The following is a 23,932-nucleotide window of genomic DNA, read 5'->3' on the forward strand; positions in this document are numbered from 1 at the left end:
CCCACTCAGCTCTGTCACTGATGAGCCTGGTGGCTTTGGACAAGTCACTTCCCTATTCTGAACGTCTGCTTCCTGAGATGTAAAATGGATAATAATGTAAGAGTTCCTACTTGTCTCTACTCTCATGAGTAGTTGGGTTCAGTAAAATGAATATATGAAAAGCATTATGCAAATATTTCTTATGATTTTTGACCTCACAAAGGCAGAGCTAATGAGAATGCTGACCCTTGCTTATAAGCAACAAGTCCTGGTATCTGCATAAAGTGCTCTTGCAAAATGTCCTTCCCATAAATCTCCAATGAGATGATATCATTGTCTGTCTTGTGTTTAATGTTAGACAATGGCTGTATTAGAGGATCTTGGTCCTTCACATTCTGTCGTAAAAAGTTCATTCATTCATTCATTCATTCATTGTGGCTTGGTTATTTAGGTAGGAGTTATATTATGATTGTTTAACTTTGATTAAGGAAGCATTTTGATTTCATTTAAAATTTTAATTCCTAGGGAGCCAAAAATGGAATATTCTCATCCAACCAGAAAAATTTAGACAGCTTTGTATAAGAATGCAAGCTGGAAAAAAAATTGGCTCTTATATTTAACAGTAATTCTTGGTGAGTTTAGACTGAGGAATACAAATACGGCTTTATGATGTCACTTTTAAAGCTGACTTAGTTGATATTTTCAACATGAAAGCAGCCAGCAGGTAAAGCATTAGAAGAAAGGCTCCAATGAAATTTCTTGGCTTCATCATTAAGTTACTGTATAAGGCTGGGCATTTCCTTCAGTTGCAAATAAAATGGGATCATAGTAATACTATTTTTATAATCTTCCTGTGCCATAAGAATGCCTCTGGGGTGTTGTGATTCAGGATTATAATACAATAAAGGAAAATTATAAAATAAGGAATTAATTTATTTTTTCCTCTGCTCTTATTTAAACTTGACTGTTTTCATTAATCATGGATTTTTTCAGGTTCACTTTTTATTTCTACATTCCCAATCCACTCATATGGTTATACTATTATTTTTTCCACTTCAACTATATTAACTTTCCCTTTAAATATTTTCCTGATCCATTTTATATTTATTGGCTCCTACAATGACCTTCTTAGGGCTTTACATTATAATAGTATTTGTAGGATAATTTAAAGAACTTCATTTAAAAATTTATTTAAGATAGCCCTGGCTGGTGTAGCTCAGTGGATTGAGCATGGGCCTGCAAACCAAAGGGTCACTGGTTCAATTCCCAGTCAGGGCACATGCCTGGTTGCAGGCCAGGTCCTCAGTAGGGGGTGCACAAGAGGCAACCACACATTGATGTTTCTCTCCCTCTCTTTCCCCTTCTCTTCCTTTCTCTAAAAATAAATAAATAAATAAAAGCAATCTTAAAAAATATTTGAAATATAATTCATATACCATGAAATTCACTTTTAAATTATTGTTTATGTTGCTACAGTTGTCCAAATTTTCCCTTTCAACCCCCTCTGCCCAGTTCTCCCCCAACTTCCATAGTAAATCCCCACACCATTGTCCATGTCCATGGGTCCTTCATACATATTTTTTGACTAATCCCTTCATCCTCTTTCAAAGTCCCTATGTTCCCTGTCCCCTCTTCTCAATGTCCGTTTATTTCATGATTCTATGCCTCTAGTTCTATTTTACTCATTATTTTGTTCATTAGATTCCTTTTATTGTTCATTGGTGAGGTTATATGGTATTTATTTGTCTTTCATTGACTGGCTTATTTCACTCAGCATAATAGTCATTGGTTCCATCCATGCTGTCACAAAAGGTGGGAATTCCTTCTTTTTTTTCTATTGCATGATATTCCATTGTGTAAATGTACCACCGTTTTTTAATCCACTCATCTACTGATGGGCACTTGGGCCGTTTCCAATTTTTGGCTATCATAAATGGCACTGCTATGAACATAGGGATGTATAAGTTATTTTGAATTGATGTTTTGAGATTCTTAGGGTACATTCCCAGCAGTGGAATCACTGGTTCAAAAGGCAGCTCCATTTTTAATTTTTTTGAGGAAATTCCATACTATTTTTCCACAGTGGCTGCCTCAGTCTGCAATCCCACCAACAGTGCACTAGAAATTCATCCTTTGAAAGTGGCTTTTAATATATTCACAAGGTTGTTCAACATCACCAGCACCTAATTTTAAAATGTTTTCATCACCCCAAAAAGAAACCCCACATCCATTATCAATCATGCCCCAATTCTTTCTTTCCCCAACCCCTGGCATCCACTAAAATAATCTATTTTCTGTCTCTAGAGATTTGCCTATTCTGGACATTTCTCTTAAATGGAATCATCCAATATGGTGCCTTTTTGTACCTGGCTCCTTTCAGTTAGCATCGCGTTTTCAATGATCATACATGTTTCAGCATGTGCCAGTATTTCATTCCTTTTTATGGCCAAAAAATAGCATTGTATAGATATACAGTACCACATTAAAAGAAATCCTCACCAGAAATGTTTTTTTAATTGATTTTAGAAAGACAGGAGGGGGAGAGTGGGAGAGGGGGAGGAAGGGGGGGGACAGAGGAAGAGAAAGGAACATCGACTGATTGCCTCCCTTATGTGCCCTAAACCAGGATCAAACCCAAATCCTAGGTATGTGCCCTGACTAGGAATTGAACCCACAACATCTCAGTGTACAGGAATACACTCCAACCAACTGAACCACTGGTCTAGGACTATAGTACCACATTTTACTTCCATATCATCAGTTGATAGATATTTGTGTTGTTTCCACTTTTTGGCTATTCTGAATAATGTTGCTGTGAACATTTGTGTATAATTTTTGTTTGAACATGTTTTCAATTCTCCCAGGAATACAATTTTTATTTTTTAATTTTTAAATGTTTTATTGATTATGCTATTACAGTTGCCACATAGTTTCCTCCCTTTTGTTCCCCTCTGCCCTGCACCCCACCTTCCACCAGCATTCCCCACCTTAGTTCATGTCCATGGGTCATACATATAAATTATTTGGCTTCTCCACTTCCCATAATATTCTTAACCTCCCCCTGTCTATTATGTACCTACCATTTATGCTTCTTATTCCCTGTACTTTTTCCCCATTCTGCCCCCTACCTCTCCCTGCTGATAATCCTCGATGTGATCTCCATTTCTGTGATTCTGTGATTCTATTCCTGTTCTAGTTGTTTGGTTTGTTTTTGTTTTTGTTTTTTTAGGCTCACTTGTTGATAGTTGTGTGTTTGTTGTGATTTTACTGTTCATAGCTTTGATCTTCTTTTTCTCAGATAAGTCCTTTTAACATTTCATATAATAAGTGCTTGTAATGATGAATTCCTTTAACTTGACCTTATCTGGGAAGCACTTTATCTGCCCTTCCATTTTAAATGATAGCTTTGCTGGATAAAGTAATCTTGGATGTAGGTCCTTGCCTTTCAAGACTTTGAATACTTCTTTCCAGTCCCTTCTTGCCTGTAAGGTCTCTTTTGAGAAATCAGGGGACAGTCTGATGGGAACTCCTTTATAGGTAACTCTGTCCTTTTGTCTTGTTGCTTTTAAGATTCTCTCATTTTCTCTAATCTTGGCTAAGGTAATTATGGTGTGCCTTGGTGTGTGCTTCCTTGGGTCCAACTTCTTTGGTACTCTCTGAGCTTCCTGGACTTCCTGGTAATCTATTTCCTTTACCAGATTAGGGAAGTTCTCCTTCATTATTTTTCTAAATAAGTTTTCAATTTCTTACTTTTCCTCTTCTCCTTCTGGCACCCCTATGATTCGGATGTTGGAACATTTAAACAAGTCCTGGAGGTTCCTAAGCCTCTCCTCATTTGTTTGAATTCTTGTTTCTTCATTCCGTTCTGGTTGGATGTTTACTTCTTCCTTCTGATCCAAACCCTTGATTTGAGTCTTGGGTTCCTTCTCTTCACTGTTGGTTCCCTGTACATTTTCCTTAATTTCATTCTGCATAGCTTTCACTTTATCCTCTATTTTGCAACCATACTCAGCCATTTCTGTGAGTATTCTGATTACCAGTATTTTGAACTTTGCACCTGATAGGTTGGCTATCTCTTCATCACTTAGTTCTATTTTTGGAGCTTTAATCTGTTCTTTCATTTAGGCTCTATATTTTTTTGTCTCAGCATGCTTTTTACATAGTAAGGGGCGGAGCCTTGGGTATTTACCAGGGTGGGACAATCCACATCACTACTGTGCAGCATGTATGTGGGGAAGGGGTCAGAGAGGGAACATTGCCACTTGTTTGGCTCTCAACCAGGCCTTCAGTCACTTCCCCTGCTATGCACAAGCAAAGTGGGCCATTCTGGTGCTAATTCCTGGGTGGGTGGGTTTGTGTACATTTTAGGACACTGTGGGTCTCTCCAACGAATTCTCCTGTGAGTCTGGGAGTTTCTCCCACTGCTGCAACCCCCACAGGGCTTTACAGTCAGAGGTTTTGAGGCTTTATTTCCCTTAGCTGGAACTCTGTTTTGTGTGGTCTGTCTTGCTCTGGAGTTATTTCTCCTAGTTATCCACAAGCAAATGTGGGACCACCTGGTCCTCCACCCATGGCCTTGCCACACATCCGCTCTGCCCCTGCTGCCTGTCTCCACCCCTCCTACAGTCTGGATGAATGTTTCTTCTTTAATTCCTTGGTTGTTGGACTTTCATACAGTTTGATTTTCTGGCAGTTCTGGTTATTTTTTGTTTTTAAATTTCTTGTTGTCCTTTTTTTTGTTGTGTAAGGAGGCAAAATGTATCTATCTACGCCTCCATCTTGGCAGGACAGGACAGGAATGGAATTTTTTGACTGTATGGTAACTTTGTTTAACTTCTTAAGGAATTGCCAAACTGTTTCCCAATGTGCCTGCATCATTTTATATACCCACCACCAATATATGAGGGGTCCAATGTCTCTACATCCTTGACTACACTTGTTATTGTCTTTTTCATTATAGGATCACAGTGGGTATGAAGTGATATCTCACTTGGTTTTGATTTGCAAGTCCCTGATAACTAAGTATGTTGAACATCTCCTCATGAGCTTTTTATTGACCATTTGGAGAATGTCTATACAAATGCTATGCCCATTTTAAAATGGAGATGTCTTTTTATTGTTGTTTTGTAGGAGCTGTTCTTTTTTAATATTTGGGACACTAGACCCTTATAGGATATGTTTGCAGAAATTTTCTTCCATTCTGTAGGCTGTTTTTTCACTTTCTTTACCTTTACAGAAAGGAGAAGGGCGGGAGAAAATGATGGAGAGAAACGTCAGTGCGCGAGAGAAATATCGATTGGTTGCCTCTTGCACACCTCTAACTGGGGACCCGTCCCACAGTTCAGGCCTGTGCCCTGACTGCAAATCGAGCCAGTGACGTTTTGGTTCACAGGACGGCACTCAATTCACTGAGCCACACCAGCTAGGGCCTTTTCATTTTCTAGATAGTGTCCTTGCAAACACCAAAGTTTTTAAAAATATGAAATCCAATTTATATTTTTTCCTTTTGTTGCTTGTGATTTAGGTGTCATTTCTAAAAAAATAGTCAGGGAGATTTACACCTGTTTTCTTCTAAGAGCTTTATAGTTTTAGCTTCTAAGTCTTTCATCCATTTTAAATTTATTTTTGTGTGTGAGGCAGCAAGGTACATCTTTATCGTGCTTGTGCATATGGTTTTACCAACACTATTTGTTGAACAGTCTATTCTTCCCCCATCAAACTGTGTTGTTATTAATTGACCGTAAATGTTTGGGGTTTATTTCTGGACCCTCAGTTCTATTCCACTTATGCATATGTCTGTCCTTATGCCAATATAATACAGTCTTTTTTGTTGTTTATTTTTGTTTTTGGATAGAAGCAGCTGCCTTTAATTGTGTAATACAGGTTTTTAAAAAAATTTTGTCATACAGTCTTGATAAGAACATCATATTTTAAGGAGATGGTTTAAATTTTTGAGTTTATATTTAAAATCTAGAGTTGTAAGTTTTCACTCCTTTGAACTCATTAAAGAAAAACCAAATTTTTCTAAGATGATTACAATGATGATAAATGTCATGAAAACAGTTGAGTTGAGAATTCTTTTTTAAAAAAATTTTTATTTAGTGAATTTCATAGAGAGGAAGGTGGAGAGAGAGAAAGACCAACTTGTTCCACTCATCTGTGTATTCATTGGTTGATTGAACCCACAACCTTAGTGTATCAGGATGATGCTCTAACCAAAGGAGCAGTCTGGCCAGGGCTCTTTAGTACTTTCTTTTAATCTCATAAGTGAACCCAAATCAGAATAATAACTCTAGTTTAATGTATTTTTCATTTATTGATAAAGTCAATGTACATGAATTGAAGGGAAAACTAGTAGGTAAATTATTTTGGAAATATAGATACATGGAAGGTATATGTCAGTTGTCTCAAGATCTGGGTACAAGATTTCATCCTGGCTTTTAAACTACTGACCTTAGCTTAGTCACTTTATAGCTCTAAACTCCACTTTCCTCCTGTGATAACTAAAAATCATGTTTGTATCTATAGCTGCATCATAGTAATATGTGAGTCTCAAATCAAGGTAATGTGCTTCTAAGTACCCTGTAAACTGCAAAATGCCAGAGATAGTTAATACTTGTATATAACCCTAACTAACAATAAGTTCTCTGAAGAACCACTCCATAGATATTCTAAAAGTGCTCTTGAATTTTTCTTAGGTCTTAGGAAGACAGATGTTCAGGGCAAATTACTCTCTGCCCATCTTCTCTCCCTCCTCTCTCACACAACGTGTAGTACTGTCTTCTACTGCAGGAGTCAGCAAAATTTTTCTGCAAAGTGCCAGGTAGTAAATATTTCAGACTTTGTGGACAACGTAGGGTTTTGCCACATATCCCCCTGTCCCTTTTCTTTTACAAACCTTAGCAATGTGAAAACCATTCTTAGTTGGAGGGGGCCTGTACAAAACAGGCCTGACTGATTTTGGCCTGTAGGCCTGTTATGGACTCATTCTTTTGGGTTCAAGCAGTTTTAGTTTTAGACACTAGTTACACTCATTTGCACAAAAAAGTGTTAATGATTAGTTAACCAAACAAATATTTTATGTTACTTTTTATTCTAACAGCAAAACAAGATTTTCAAGCGAAGCACTGTGAGTTGGTTTGGTTTTTTGATTATGTTCAGTACATAAAAATGGTCTCTGAATAAAATTGGTCTCTTTAGGTAGGGACAAAGATACTTTTTTGAATAAGTGGCTGGTTGTGGTACAATCCACATCAATGTATTATAGGACAAACAATTACAAAGGGTAGGATGTAGGTGATGATCGTTGACTCCAAGACATTGCTGAGCAGAAAGAAATTTTTGTAAATGAATCATGTCATTTTTAGCAAGATATGGTCTCAACAACACCTTTCACTTGTCTTTACTCTCATTGTTTAAAACCAAGTTGCAATAATGCCAAGGATTCTAAAAGTTATCTAAACACACTGTGCTACTGAGGGCATGGGGAAATGGGAACTCTCATACATTGGTGGTGGTGTTGTAAATTGATACTTCCCCTTTCAAGGGTGATTTGGCACTATCTGTTTATGTTAAAAATATACCTATCCTTTGACCCAGTTCTTCTGCTTCTGGGAATTTACCCAATAAGTACAATCCATGTAGGCAAATATCTAGTCATTGCTGCATTGTTTATAGAGGCAAAATATTGGAAATAACCTAAATGTCCATCAATGGAGCAATATGTAAATTTGGAATAATATATTAAAAAATTAATAATGGCATGGAAAAGTGTTACACAGGTCTTTCATTTTATTATACTCTTCATATATATTTTCAAATTAGTAAAGATGATAAACTTTTTGTACTCTTAAAAAACATAATAAAGATATTGAATTCAGTCCCCTTTATTCTCCTTTTAAATTAAATGAAAAATAGAATGAAAATATACTTATTGCTGGGACATTGGCTTAGACCAGTGGTTTCTGGGAGAAAACTACCATTTCCCATGTAGATATATAATAGCCTAGTACATGCACATACACCCACACTTTTTTTCTTTTTAGCTTTTAAAATGTATTTTTAAATTTTTATTGTTTATGCTGTTATAGTTTTTCTGGCTTTTTCTTTCTTTCTCCACCTCCATCCAACTCCACTCTCTCCCATCCCCAAGTTAACCTGCACATTGTCGTCTGTGCCTCGGGGTTGCACATAAATGTTCTTTGGTTAATCCCCTCACCATCTTTCATCTTGTCCCCAGCCCCCCTATCTGGCAGCTGTCAATCTGTTTTATGTATTCATGCTTCTGTTACTATTTTGTTCATAAGTTTATTGTGTTCATTAAATTCTACATATAAGTGACATCATGTAGTATTTTTCTTTTACTGACTAGCTTAATTCACTTAGCATAATTTCCTTCAGGTTATTTTCTTAAGTATTTGAAAGTCAGTTGCAGAGGGGAGAGAGGGGAGAGGGGAGAGAGGGGAGAGAAGGGAGAGGGGAGGGGGGAGAGAGGGGGGAGAGGGGGGAGAGGGGGGAGAGGGGAGAGAGGGGAGAGAGGGGAGAGAGGGGAGAGGGGAGAGAGGGGAGAGAGGGAGAGGGGAGAAAAGGGAGAGAGAGAGGGGAGGGGGGAGAGAGAGAGAGAGAAAATGAATGAATTGTTGTTCCACCCATTCATGCATTCATCGGTTGACTCTTGTATGTGCCCTGACTGGGAATGAAATCTGCAACCTTGGCAAATGGGTGTGATGCTCTAACCAACTGAGCTCCCTGGCCAGGGCCAGTATATGTCTTTTCAAGACTGGTTTATTTCAATTACTGTAATGTCTTCCAGGTTCATACATATTGTAGCAGGTGTCGGAATTTCCTTTTTAAGGCTGAATATATTTCATTGTATGTATATACCATATGTTGTTTATCTGTTCATTCTTGATGGATAGTTTGTTTCCACCTTTCGATTGACCATGAACACTTGAAAACATACCTAAAGGTAGGGAAAATATTATATTAGTAACTCTCATCCAATTCAACAATTATCAAGATTTTTGCCACAAATTTACCTGTGCACAATATGCATGAAAAAAATTTTAAAGGACGTTTTCTTAGCCCTGGCTGGTGTAGCTCAGTGGATTGAGCGCAAGCCTGCAAACCAGATAATCGCAGTTGGATTCCCAGTCAGGGCACATGCCTGGGTTGCAGACCAGTTCCCAGCAGGGGACACATGAGAGGCAACCATATCTCTCTCCCTCTTTCCTTCTCTTCCCTTCTAAAGATAAATAAATAAAAATCTTTTAAAAAATCTTTTAAAAAAGGACCTTTTCTTATAAAATCTCAATGCTATTTTTATTTTCATGCATAACAAAATAACAATTCTTTGATTGGTTGCTGTCAGGTAATACCTTGTCTACAATCTAATTTTCCTAATTGTCTTATAACGTCTTTTATTTTGAATCGTATCTAAACGAGATCTCCACTCACTATATTTGGTTGTTGCGTCTCTACATCTCTTTAAATTCTAGCAGTTGGCCTTCGCTTTTTAAAAAATGTCATTTATCTTTCTGCAGAACTTAATTTACATACACACGCATTCACTGCAACCCGCCCCCCCCCCCCGAACTACACACATACACACATTCAAAAGGAATCAAACAGCGTGAAATTTTCAGGTTTTGGAGCTTGATTTTATTTAAAAATACTTTTAGTGTTCTAAAGGCACAGCATTTCTAAATTCATGTAAACCTCATGGTATCGTATAGGTCGATTGTTGTCACATGATCAGACAGCAACTTAGGGAACCACAATTTTGGTCTCGGTAGATGCAGCCCTTACAGGAGGGGGCAGGATTCCCTCCTGCCAGAAGAGTCCAGGAAACCCCTTCCAACGCTAAGCAGGGAGAACCGTTTTCAAGTAAAAAAAAAAAAAAATAACTAAATGAAAAACTTTCTTCTGAATACAGAGATAAAGTAAATTACCAAGGAATGTAGTGCTAAGGAAACGTAATACTGAATTAAATGATCAGTGCATATGGAGAGACGGTGGGCGACTAACGGAGGAAGGTGAAAGGTGGGATAAACAGCGGTTGTCCGAGACGGGCGAAACTTGCTCGACCTTTCCACCCGAAGAAAGAACTCAAGACTCAGAGGTAAAGCCCCTGGGGCAAATGGAGTCAAGCGAGAGAAGAGAGCAAATCTCAGCGAACTACGGGTGTATGACATGCAATACTGGAACCGGTTTTACCAGGGAGTGGAACTCTCCGGAACCAGGCTCTGGCCGAAAACTCTGGCCGAAGCCTCCCTCCACCCAAGGCACACGCCCAGCACACGCCCCCAGCAGGTGATTCACCTTGCATGACTCACTACCGGAGTCTCAGCCGCAGAAAGTAGTCCCGGACCGCGCAGCCTCAAAAGGAAGGAAGGAGGAAGAGGAAGAGGGAGCTTCGAAGTTCTCGGAGCGTAAGTCCCACGAGCGACAGCCGCTCAGCCAATCCCTGGAAAGGAGAGCGTCGTCAGCTCGGCCCGCAGATCCCTCCGCCCGCATTCGCTGTGCTGAGGCCGCGGGGGCCTCCATTTTGGATGCTTAGCCGTGATTCGGGATTCAGTTTGTGCTGTTTTCACGCCTGGATTTGGCCAGGTGAGTGTGGCATCCTCTGCGTCAAGGGCCTTTTCTACCATCTTCGCCCTGCGACTCAAATGTAGAAGTCTCTAACCCGGGGTTCAAACCATCCTGACATGGCAGGTGAAGAGAAAAGGGAGGATCCTGGTTGTGGGGGGTCAGGCCGCAGGGGCTGAGGCCCCGGAGACCGCTGAAGGCCGGGGGCGTGACTCGGTCGTGAGCATCTTGGAGGTCACTGGTTCAAGTTACTTGAACCTGTCAAACTTTCCTAATGTCTTCTCGGTCCCGAGGTGTCTCTTCCCTGGGGCCGAAACGCCTCGGCTACCGCCCCAGTCGGCGAAAGGGCTCGGGCTGCATTTTGAACTCCGAAAAGCGAAGCCGCTACCCCTCTACTCTGGCCCAGAAAGACTTCGGGAAGGTTGTCTCTCCAGTGTCCGGAAGGGTCTATTCGCCTCCGAGTCTCGCGGCCTTCTGGACTGGTTCCTGCGCGGCTCGGAGGTGGGGCACCTTGGGCTGAAGGAAACTGCGGCCTCAGCCCCTTTTCGCAGACAGGATCCTGCGTGTCTGACGAGAGACCATGAGAGGAGCCCGTGGCTCTGTCCTTGCCCCTCTCCTCTTTGTGTACTAGGTGTTCCTCTCCCGGGGTGCTGGAGGTGGGGACCTCGAACTCCACCAGTGCAAACCTTCTCAGGGATGGGGGAAAGACGCAAGAGCGTCTTTTTCATCTTTTTATATAAGTGGGACATTTTGAGATAATTACTAGGTACTAGGAAAGGCACAAGAGAGACACTTTCACTCTCTTTAGTAGTAAAGTTAAAATTAAGAGCCGGAAGTAACTCTTCTTGAGGATTGTAATTTTCCTGTTATGCCTATGTATTTATTATTTTTAACTTTGTATTGCGAAAATTTTATTTTTTGAAAAATTTTACTCATTTACTTTTAGAGACGAGAGGGGAGGGAGAAAGAAGGGGAGAGAAACAACAATATGTGGTTGCCTCTCTCAGGCATTGGGGACCTGGCCTGCAACCCAGGCATGTGCACCCTTTGGTTTGCCGGCAGGCACTGAGCCACACCAGCCAGGGCCAGGACGGATGTTAGCATTAATTTTATTTTATTTTTTAAAGATTTTATTTATTTATCTTTAGAGAGGAAAGGAAGGAGAGAAGGAGAGAAACATCAGTGTATGGTTGCCTCTCATTAGTCCCCTGCTGGGAACTGGCCCGCAACCCAGGCATGTGCCCTAGCTGGGAATCGAACCGCGATCGTTTGGTTCACAGGCCTGTGCTCAATCTACTGAGCTACACCAGCCAGGGCAGCATTAATTTTAAATGCACCCAGTTTAAGTCCTCTCACTTTTAAAGTAGTCTTACTGGTTTGTCCAAATTACTTGTTTTCATTTTTTCCCTTTACCTGTGTCTTTGGCTTCTAAATGATCAGAACTCCAGAATTCCCAACTCTGATTTACTTAATTTAAGCTCTCATTCCTTTAAAGTCAGTCCCAATTACATGCAGCCTGTTCGGATTAAAAAATATGGAGTGTAGTCTTATGAAGTAACTTCAAGAACAGGGAAAGTAGTAAGCACATAAATACTAATTTCAGCATTATGACATGGCAAATGTCAAAGGGTTGGGAAATTAATATAAAAATTATTACTCTGGAATATTAGACAGCCATTAAAATAGTATTATATTACAGCATTATAAAGATTGTAACAATCTTTATACAATACTAAGTAGTGGAAGGATTCAGTGATGCTCAGAGTCCATGATTTCAACTTTGTAAATACATGCCTTAAGAAAAACTCTTGGTAAAAACTATGCTTAATTAATTTTCTGTAGTTTTTAAATCACTTCATTGAGAAACAAATTAAGAATACTTTCATAATGCCTACACATTTCAGATTTATAGCACTTTCCATAAAATCTTGATGGTCTCTGAATTATGTAGCCTGTACTTTGCTTGCGAGTTACGCATGATGCTACCAGTGTTGTGGGTTTTTTTTTTTTTTTCATTTAAAAAATTTTTCAATCTTGATTAGTTTGATTAATAAGGATCTGATTACAGTTTATAGCACAGGTGGCAAACACAAGGCCCTCGTGTTGAATCCAGCCCTCCACCTTGTTTTATCCGGCCCTGCATCTTGTTTCTACCAGGTGGTAGTGCTGAGTTCCTTGCCCCTAGTTAAGGAGTAGTTCCATTTATACAGTCCTAAAGTTACATTCAGCCCTTTGAAGACAACCGCGAGGCTGATGTGACCCCCTGTGAAAATGAATTTGACACCCCTGCTTTATAGTGTGAAAATATAGTACATGCAGTCATTTTAAGTATTGGTCTCTATTACCTTGGAAGTGCTTTTTAGCTTGTTCCTACTTTTTTAAAAAAGACTATTTATTTTTAGAAGGAGAAGGGAGGGAGAAAGAGTGAAACATTAGTGAGAGAGAAACATGGATCTCGCATGCGCCCTGACCAGACAGGGTACTGGTTCCTACTCTCGTTGTCGTTACTTCATAACTGCAGTTTCAGTGGTTATCCGTAAAACTGTTCATATCACTTACTTTACAAGAAAGAAAAGTTCAACCCTGGCTGGTGTGGCTCAGTTGGAGCACATCCTGGGGCGTCTAACCTTTTGGTGTCTCTGGGCCACACTGGAAGAAGAAGAGGTGACTTGGGCCACACATTAAATATATTGTGACATATAGTCAGAAAAAAAATCTCATGTTTTAATTAAATTTATGACTTTGTGCTGGGCTGCATACCCAGAGCCACATGGGGCCCAGAGGCCACAGGTTGGGCAGCCCTTTAGGTTTCGGGTTTTATTCCTGGTCATAGCACATGCCTGGCTTGTGGGTTCCATCCCTAGCCAGGGAGAGTGCAAGAAGGCAACTGATTGATGGTTCTCTCACATCCACGTTTCCCTCCCTCTCCCCCTCCTACTTCCTTTCTCTAAGATCAATAAGTATGTCCTCAGGAGAAAATAAAAAAGAAAGAAGGGAAAGAGAGTTCAGGATCAATAATACATTGCAAATACAAAAGTTTTCCTATAAACTACAAAATACAATTCTAGCCACTGTTGACTCTGTTGCCCCCTTGCCCACTTGGTAGTTTTGGAGGTACAGACTTTAAATCTGGTCCCTTAGTACTTTAGGGTCTTTTTTGCTATTTTAAATAGAGTTTCCACTAGTTGCCCAGCTTCAGTATTTGGGGCAGTGAGTTGTCAAATATGAGGAATGACTTAATCCATGTGTTTTACACTTTCCTGTATTCAGAATGGAGAGATTATCCAGCTTTAAAAGGCTCTTGGAACTAAGTGATTAAAAGAGGGCCTAGATGAGTGTGTTCTAATGTTAAGGATTGGGGTAAAGGGAGGGATTGGAAAAAAAACAAGAAGGGCACATCAGGCTGTTACTAATGTGAAACATAATGGTGTTTCACTAATAAAAATAAAGTATGTAAACGAGATAGAATGCTGAGAACTATTTCTGCAGTCACTAGTTCTGCAGTCACTAGTTCATAATCCTTTTATAACATTTATGTGAAAGTTGTGTGTATATGTCTTACAGTTGTTTTTATGCCATCCCATTAGATTTTGAGCTCCTTGAAGTGCTACGGTCATTTAAATGCCTCCTCTATGGTGACTTTGCACAGTATTTGGTAGATTAGCACTCAAGTGTTGTGGAGTGAGTGAATGATGGTAAAGATACTGGGGTACAAAGTGATCTTAGAATAATCCCTGAATCAAAAAGGACTTTTAAATTAGGTAATTGGACAATATTATTATGTGAGATGTGTATAAATTCATTTTTGCAAATATTCGTGTGCTTGTTTTATGTATACAAGGTGGGGCAAAATAGGTTTACAATGGAGTATGCAAAAGGGTTTATTCTTGTATTATTATTTATTATTGTATTATTTCCCATATGAACTGTAAACCTGCTTTTGCCCTACCCTGTAGAGATATTTGTTTATAAAGCAGTAACAGTTGACCATTATATTTCATTTACTTTTAGGTTATTCCTAAAATCAATATTCCTAAGCATGTAAGCTACAAAGTTTATGTTAGTTTTGGAAACACAGATTCAAATCCTGAAATGGTAATTAAATTGATCTTTTGTATTAGTCTCACCTTGGGACTAATGATTTATATATTGGTAATTATTATAGATAATTATTTAGGACATGTCCTTATTACCTCTGTAGTTTAGTGTCATTTTCTTTAATTAGTTTTTTAGAATAGGAATCAATTTTCTGAACATTGAAAATCATCAACACTTAAGTTAACAAAAGACTTTGGCAAATTCCTATTTCCTTTCTTTAAATTTAAAGCAAACTAAGTTAGTGGAATTTTTAAAAAGTTACTCTTGACTTCCGGCTAAGATGGAGGCATAGGTGGAAACACTGTGCCCCCTCCCACAACTAAATTTAAAGACAACAAAGTTTTAGAAACAAAAATGCAGCCAAAACAGTGAAAATTGAACTGTATGGAAATCCAACAACAACAAATCACTCAGCCAGACCGGTAAGAGGGGCGGAGGCAGCGGTGGAGCAGGGTCGGGCTGGAAAGACCATTCCCTCCGACCAACCCAGGAGCTGACCCAGGAGCGGAGGCAGAGGTGGTTGGTGGATCCCAGGCTTGGGGTGGTGACAAGAGGACCCAGTGAGGGCACAGGGCGGCTGGCTGACTGCAGTCACACATTCGTGCACAGATAAACCAAGCAAAGGAGCGAACAGTGAGACAGACCACTCAGGCTCCGGCCCCAGCGACGGGAATTAGAGCCTGAAAGCACCAACTGGAAAGACTTTCTTGGGGTCGAGGGTCCAGGAGAGGCTCCCAGGCTCACAGAATTCGTTGGAGAGACCCACAGGGTCCTTGAGAGTACACGGGCCCACACACTTGGGAACCAGCACCAGAGGGGCCCAATTTGCTTGTGAGAAGCTGCAGAGGGGACAGAAATCTGAGAGAGAGTGGAGCAGAGCGGAACGCAGCACCATTTTTTTCCCCTCTCTGACCCCGCCCCCACATACAGCGTCACAATCCAGTGACTGGGTTGCCCAGCCCTGAGGAACACCTAAGGCTCCGCCCCTCAGCCATCTGCAACATGCTTTTTGGCTTATGCTGCATAACACAGATGGGGGCTACCCCTGGCCTGCACCACCTGGGAAACCCCAGAGCCTGTGCACAAGTGGATAGCTACAGACCATGCTGAAGCACCATCATCCTGCCCCTGCTACTCCACAAAGGGTGGAAGTTGGTGATCAGTGGTCATAGCCAGTCCTTACAGCTGACTGGCCTGGGTAAATCCTTCCCACTGACCTGCCAACAGCAACCAAGGCTCAACTACAAGAGGGTGTACTCAGCGCACACAGAGGGTACACCTTGAGTACCCAGCTTGAGTGACAGAAGAGGCTGTGCCACCAGATCCTACAGATGTGCCACCCACTACATTAGGCCACACTAACACCTAAGCAGGAAGTCAGAGCCCCTCTACCTAATTCACAGAAACAAACACAGGGAGACTGCCAAAACAAGGAGACAAAGAAACATGGCCCAATTGAAGGAAAAAGAACTAAACAAAATGGAAACTGCATCTGAAAGAGCAGTCTTTCAGATGCAGGATTCAAAACACTCGTTATAAGGATGTTTATGGAACTTAGTACTTTAATTGCGTGAAAAGAAATCCAGGCAGAAATACTAATGGAAATAAAGAATAATTTACAGGGAATCGACAGTACAGTAGATGAACGTGAGAATCAAATCAATGACATGGAACATAAGAAAGCAAAAAAAACAATCAGAACAACAAAAAGGAAAAAGAATCCAAAAAACCAAGGACAGTGTAAGGAGCCTCTGGGACAACTTCAAGGATTCCAACATTCACATCATAGGGGTGCTAGAAGAAGAGGAAGAGCAAGAAATTGGAAATCTATTTGAAAAAATAATGAAAGAAAACTCCCCAAATTTGGTGAGGGAAATAGACAACAAGTCCAGGAAGCACAGAGAGTCCCAAACAAGATGAACACAAACAGGCCCACACCAGGATACAACATAATTAAAATGCCAAAGGTTAAAGAGAAAATCTTAAAGGCAGTAACAGAAAAGCAATTAGTTACCTACAGGGGAATTCCCATAAGACTGTCAACTAATTTCTCAAAAGAAATTTTACAGGCAAGGGACTGACAATAAATATTCAAAGTCGTGAAAAGCATGGACCGATAGCCAAGATTGCACTACCCAGTAAAGCTATCACTTAGAATTGGAGAGCAGATAAAGAACTTCCCAGACAAAAAAACTAAAGAAGTTCACCATCACCAAACCATTATTATATGAAATGTTAAAGAGACTTATTTAAGAAAAAGATCAAAATTATGAACAATAAAATGGCAATAAACACACAGCCATCAATAACTGGGTCTGAAAAACAAACTAAGCAAACAAGAACAGAGACAGAATTGTGGATATGGAGAGCATTTTGATGGTTTTGAGATGGGAGAGGTTGTGGGGGAATGGGTAAAGAGGTGAAATGGTGAGAGGATCAGATAGGGCCCTGGCTGGTGTGGCTCAGTGGACTGATTGAGCAGGGGCCTGTGAACCAAAAGGTTACTGGTTCCATTCCCACTCAGGGCACATACCTGCGTTGAAGGCCAGGTCACCAGTAGGGGGTGCATGAGAGGCAACCACACAGGGCTGTTTCTCCCCCTCTCTTTCTCCTTTCCTTACCCTCTCTCCAAAAAATAAGTAAAATCTTAAAAAAAAAATCAAATAGGTAGTTAAGAATAGCCATAGGATGTAAAGTACAGTCTGGAAAATGGAATAGCCGAAGAACTTATATGCATGACCCATGAACACGAAAAAAGGTATGAGGATTGCCTCAGGAAATGGGGGGTGCAGTGGGAGTGGGCAAAGGGGAAAAAATCAGAACTGTAACAGCATAATCAATAAAATTTTTTTGAATTCCAAAAAATAGAAAGTAAAAAATAAATTCAGTCAACAGACCCATATTCAAAAAGTCTCACTCATCATCTAAAGATGAGCCGAGGCCCTGGCTGGTGTAGCTCAGTGGATTGAGCTGGGGCCTGGGAACCAGAGGATCGTGGTTTAATTCCCAGCCAGGGCTCATGCCTGGGTTGCAGGCCAGTTCCCACCAGTTCCTACCAGGGGATGCACAAGAGGCAAACAACCATACATTGATATTTCTCTCCCTCTCTCCTTCCCCTCTAAAGATAAATAAAATATTTTTTAAAAAAAGATGAGGTGATAGATGTACTATTATGTGCTTTAGGTTAAAATAAAATATTTAAGGTATGCTTTGCATCCTTTCCCCACTTTAACTTTTTGATTATTAACCTGTTTCAACCATACTGAAGGATTTCAACTGTACACAATCTGTATAGCTCCTGTATACCATTAATATAGGTTTCATCGCTATTCCCACACTACCTACCATAAGTGCTTTGTACAAAGCTGTCGTTCATTGTTAATCAGCAGGAAATTTAATTAAGAGTAACTTTTTTCATTCTATTTTTTAAAATATATTTTATTGATTATGCCATTACAGTTGTCCTATTCCCCCCTTCACTCCCCTCCACCCTGAACACCCCTCCCCTACCATTCCCCCCTTTCATTCATGTCCATGTGCCACAAGTTCTTTAGATTCTGCATTTCCCATAGTATTCCTGCCCTCCCCCCTGTCTATTTTCTACTTACCATCTATGCTACTTATTCTCTGCACCTTCTCCCCCCTATTCCTCCTCCCACTCCCCTGTTGCTAACCCTCCATGTGTTCTTCATTTCTATGGTTCCACTCCTGATCTAGCTGTCCTCTTGGTTTGCTTTTGTTTTAGGTGTGGTTGTTGATAACTGAGTTTGCTGTCCTTTCACTGTTCATATTTTTCATCTTTTTCTTATATAAGTCCCTTTAACATTTCATATAATAAGGGCTTGGTGATGATGAACTCCTTGAATTTGACCTTATCTGAGAAGCACTTTATCTGCCCTTCCATTCTAAATGAAAGCTTTCCTGGATAGAGCAATCTTGGCTGTAGGTTTTTGGATTTCATGACTTGGAATATTTCTGTCCAGCCCCTTCTTGCCTGTCAGGTCTCTTTTGAGAAATCCGCTGACAGTCTGATGGGAACTCCTTTGTAGGTGACTGTCCCCTTATCTCTTGCTGCTTCTAGGATTCTCTCCTTCATTTTAATCTTGGCTAATGTAATGATGATGTGCCTTGGTGTGTTCCTTCTTGGGTCCAACTTCTTTGGGACTCTCTGAGCTTCCTGGATTTCCTGGAAGTCTATTTCCTTTGCCAGACTGGGGAAGTTCTCCTTTATTATTTGTTCAAATAAGTTTTCCACTTGTGGCTGTTTCTTTCCCCCTTCTGGTATCCCTATAATCCGGATGTTGGAACATTTAAAAATGTCCTGGAGGTTCCTAAGCCTCTCCTCATTTTTTTGAATTCTTGTTTCTTCCTTCTTTTCTGTTTGGTTGTTTCTTTCTTCCTTCTGGTCCACTCCCTTGATTTGAGTCCCAGTTTCCTTTCCATCACTATTGGTTTCCTGTGCATTTCCCTTCATTTCAATCAGTTTAGCCTCCATATGTTCCTCTAATTTGTGGCTAAAATCAACCAAGTCTGTGAGCATCCTGATCACCAGTATTTTGAACTGTGCATCTGAAAGGCTGGCTATTTCTTGGTCACTTAGAATTATAGGCTCTGGGGCTTTGAGCTGTTGTTGAGTCATAATGCTTGATATGTTTACCTATACCTCCATATTCTAATCTACTTTAATTGACAGATATTTATACAGTGCTTATTGTATGCATATAACACTTTCTATGCACCAGGAACTGTTGTAAATTAAAAATTTTTGTTTTATTTAAGTGATTGATTTTTAGAGAGAGAGGAAGGGGAAGAGAAAGAGAGAAAGACCAGTTTGTTTTTCCACTTATTTATACATTCATAGAGTGATTCTTGTAGGTACCCTGATTGGGAATTGAACTCACAACCTTGGCATATCAGGTTGATGCTGTAACCAACTGAGCTATCCAGCCAGGGCTTTCTAAATTATTTAGACGCTTAATTTTTTTTACGTTCTCATACCAGCTTATGACTTGTGATGGTTCGTGTAGTGTTGGTGCTGATTTTCTTGAATGTTTGATAGAATTTCCCTAAAAGTTTGATGGAGAAGCTACTGGGGCCTGGATTTTCTTTTAGAACTGTTCTTAATTTTAGGTGCAGGTTTTGTAATGTATATGGGCAATTACATTTTCTATTTCTTTGTATGAATTTTGATAAATTGAGTTTCTGAGAGATTTGTCCTTTTTTGTTTTTGTTGAACTTACAGATATAAGTTGGTAATAATGTCTCCTTTTAATATGTGTAGGATCTGTAGTGATCTTTATTATTTCTGATACTGATAATTTGTGGATTTGTGGGTTTTTTTAATACCCACCCAGTGCTTCTGGTGTTATCTAACTAGAGCACTGTTTTTTTTCCTTCTTAAGGAATTTATTGGGGTGACACTGGTTAATAAAATTATACAGGTTTCAAAGTGCACAATTCTTTGGATACAACACATCATTTGGATGCTGTAGTGTGTGTTCACCCCAAGTCAAGTCTCCATCCATTACCAGTTTTATCCCCCCATCCCCTCTGCAACCTCCCCTTCCCTGCCTCCCCTTCCTTTCCTGGTGGTTACTGCACTGTCATCCATGTCCATGGGTTTGTGGAGGTTTTTTGGTCAGATTTATCAACAATATTTTTGATCTTTTCAAAGATTCAGCATTTGGTTTCATTGATTTTGCTTTGTTTTTACTCTTCTGTTTCGTAAGGTTTTGCCTTGTGTTTATTACTTCTTGCTTTAGGTTAGTTTTCCTCTTTTTTATGGTTCTTTCTGGTGGAAGCTTATGTGATTAGATTTACAGGTGATGTTTTAAAGTCTTTATCAGTTAATTCCAACATCTGTGTGACCTCAGCATTGATGTGTGTTGTTTTCCCCGTGGGTTGACTTTCCTTGTTTGGTATATTGCACCCACTCTCTCTCCTCTTTGCCACTGTTCAAGTTGGGGTAGAGAACTTCTCTTGGTGCTCTTTCTTTCAGTGCCAGTGCGTATTTCAGGTGTTGGGCTGCCTTGCATCTCAGGACAGGCAGTATCAGAGGGGAAAAAAGTGGTAAACTCACTGCCACTTTATTCGTACTTCAGATTCTGGTCTTTCCCACCTAGCTGCTATTGTTTACTTTTTACAGTGCTCAGATAGCTGCTCCAGACACTCTGTTCAGGTTTTATAGCTTCATTTCGTGGGTGTGTGACACTGAACCTGGAACCCTGTTCCTTTTTTGCTTCTGTTTTTAAGGACTAACCAGGCTTTAAGTATATAGCTTATTCAGAAATTCTGACTGCTGTGTAGTATTCTGTCATGTGCTTTTGTCGCATTTTACTTTTTCTCTTGTAATGGACACTTAGCAAGAATGTCTCCACCTCCTTAAAATCACAGACTGCGTGTGTCTTCCAGGAATGGGATTGCTGGCTCTAAGGTATATGTTTATATTTACATTAAGGCATAGATTTACCAAATACTAATAGGCTAGTACTGTTAGAATACATTAATAGAGCCTAGACTCTTAGACTAATTCAGCTTTTAAAAGGAAGAAATCTTGTCACATGCTATGACATTGTACTGTTAAGACTAGACTAATACTAATATTCATGTGTGTGTGTGTACCATTTGTCAATGGACATTTGGGTTGCTTCCACCTCTCGGCTGTAGTGAATAATGCTGCTGTGAACATAAATGTGCAAATATTTCTTTGTGACCCTGCTTTCAGTTCTTCTGGATATATAACCAGAAATAGGATTGCTGGATCATATGATAGTTTTGTTTTTAGTTTTTGAGGCACCTCCATCACTTTTTCATAGTGATTACCACTTTATAATCCCATCATGCACAAGACCTCTAGTTTTTCACAGCCTGTCAGCACTAGCTATTTTTTCTGTTTTTGTTTTTTTTTTTTAAATAGTAAGCATCCTCATGGGTATGAGGTGATATCTCATAGTTTTGACTTGCCTTTCTCTGATGACTTGTAATATTGAGTATGTTTTCATATGCTCGTTGGCCACTTGGGTATCATTGGAGAACTGTGTTTTCAGGTCCATTAACCATTTTTAAGTGTTTTTTTTTTTTTTTGAGTTGTAGAAGTTCTTTATATATTCTGAATGTTTTATGGATCTTTTTGTGTGTGTGATGGGAAGAACACAGTGATATGTTTTATCTTTTTACGTATAGAACTAATACAGTTTTGGGTATATACTGAAACTTTATAAATACTAGTTGAATGAAAGTGACTTGCTTTTTTTCATAAAGATGGTGTTCTCATTTTAAAAAATAGATTTTTTAAAAGATTTTATGTATTTTTAGAGAGAGGGGAAGTGAAGGAGAATGAGAAGGAAAGAAACATCAATTTGTGTTTGCCTTTTGTGTGTCTCCAACCAGGTACTTGGCCTGCAACCCAGGCATATAACCTGACTTGGAATTGAATAAAAATAGATTTCTAAGAGATGTGTTGAGGATTAATCTCATTTGTCTAGGCATTTTTGCCTATTTTAGTTCAGTATAATTGGGTAGCTAGTGTCCTTTAGAATCTTAGGGTTGGAAGGCACTTCAGAGATTATAAGAACTTAAATTATGTACATTATACAATACTTTTAATTGTGGAATGGACATATAAATACACAATTTTCTTAGACATTTCAGTTAGTTTCCATGTTCTAGTCCGGTTAGTTAAAATCTTACCAGTATAAATCTGGGGTTGCTTTGGTAGATCTAGGTCTCGAATTCTTCGGTCTTCTTTAACTGTAGTCTTTGTGCTGGTTTTCTTACACTTTCTCCTCCAGAGCCTTATTCCTCTGATGTACTTCCCTCAGGACTCACATGTGCACTGTGTCTGTGGGCCTGTTGCTTCCTGGCTTCCACTTCCATGGGTAGTTGGAAGGCACAGTCAAGAGGAAAGAGGGCTATGTTGTGTATTACCCTATTCCTTCCCTGCCAGGTTGCTGCAAATTGCCTGGATGCCTCTACCAGTAACCATGATTCCTCTCAGGAGATCCTCTTCAGGTTCCAGTTATTCATTTTGCACTGTTTACGCCTAGTTCTGGGGCAATACACTATTATTTTTTGGTTTCTTTAAACCTACTTACACCATTGTAAATAGTCTCTTCATGAAATTCTCAAATTACCCAGGTTGTGAATGCCCTGGGTTCCCAGTGGAACCCTGATTTTAGGCTGTTTTAAGCATCCCTGGCCTCTATCTAATAGATGCCAGTAGAATCCCCTCCAGTCCTAACAGCCCAGAATGTTCCCAGTCATTGCCAGGTGTACTCTTGGGGGCAAAATCACTTGCATTTGAGAACCACTGTAATTATAGTCCTTATGAAATAGTATTGTAGTTGCTAGATTTTCTTAGCTGTTTCCCCCCCAGTAGAATATATGTTCCCTTGAGGGCAAAAACTTCTTTATTTTTTCATCTCCAGCAGCTAGTCATTGTCTGACATACAGGTACTCAGTAAATATTTGTTGAATGGATTGTACATAATTCAGTAAATGGTACCCAGATATTTTGTGACATATAAGTCCCATTGTATATGGGGACTTGGTTAATTAGGTAGTAAAAAGAAAATGTATTTAATATTTAGTATTAGTGGTATGCACAAGCAAACACTATTCCCAGTGGTTTTCTGTATATTTGATATCTTGTTTGGTTTGTCTACTCTTCATTTACTTGGTTAGACTTAGCTTTTGTTTAGATATTACATGTTTTGAAGTTCAAATCCAGAATTAATTGAGAAATAAGAATTGTGCTGTCTAGATACAGAATGCACAGTGGAATACCCTAAAGCCAGGGGTGTCCAACCTTTTGAGGTCTGGGCTACACTGGAAGAAAAGTTGTCTTGGACCACACATTAAATACACAAACACTGAAGAAAACGATGAGCAAGAAAAAGGTTTTAAAGCCTAAAAGGCCTTAAGTAAATATATGATTCTCTGTCAGGCTGTGGGTTGAACACCCCTGTGTAAGTCTTGTGGGTGAAGGAGGGAGTGGTTTTGTTGATTGTAACTCTACTATTCAGTGAAAGTGTTGGTAAAAATAGCCTTTTTGCCCAGTCTGGTGTGGCTCAGTGGATTGATTGCCAGCCTGTGGAGTCACCAGTTGGATTCCCAGTCAGGACGCATGCCTAGGCTGTGGGCCAGGTCCCCCAGTTGGGGGCACATGAGAGGCAACCACAGATTGATGCTTCTCTTCCGCTTCTCTTCCACTTCTCCCTCCCTTCTCCTCTCTCTAAAAATAAATAAAGAAAATCTTTAAAAAATAGCC

General features: G+C 39.7%; 1 protein-coding gene across 3 annotated transcripts in view; it reads left to right on the forward strand.

Moving 5' to 3' along the window:
• Positions 1-10,370: 10,370 nt before the first annotated feature.
• The window catches only part of IST1 (IST1 factor associated with ESCRT-III), a 29,342-nt gene continuing 15,780 nt past the window's right edge, over positions 10,371-23,932 (forward strand). The window contains exon 1 of one of the 3 annotated variants that reach the window (XM_037063729.1): positions 10,371-10,587. The gene's annotated coding sequence lies outside the window, so the exon portion shown is untranslated. The remainder of the gene's footprint in view (positions 10,588-23,932) is intronic. The other 2 variants (XM_037063731.1, XM_037063728.1) reach the window with 2 other exon arrangements.

Source organism: Sturnira hondurensis, unplaced genomic scaffold, assembly GCF_014824575.4.
Source record: "Sturnira hondurensis isolate 20B ecotype Veracruz unplaced genomic scaffold, ASM1482457v3 Scaffold0014745, whole genome shotgun sequence".
NCBI classification, from domain to species: Eukaryota; Metazoa; Chordata; class Mammalia; order Chiroptera; family Phyllostomidae; genus Sturnira; species Sturnira hondurensis.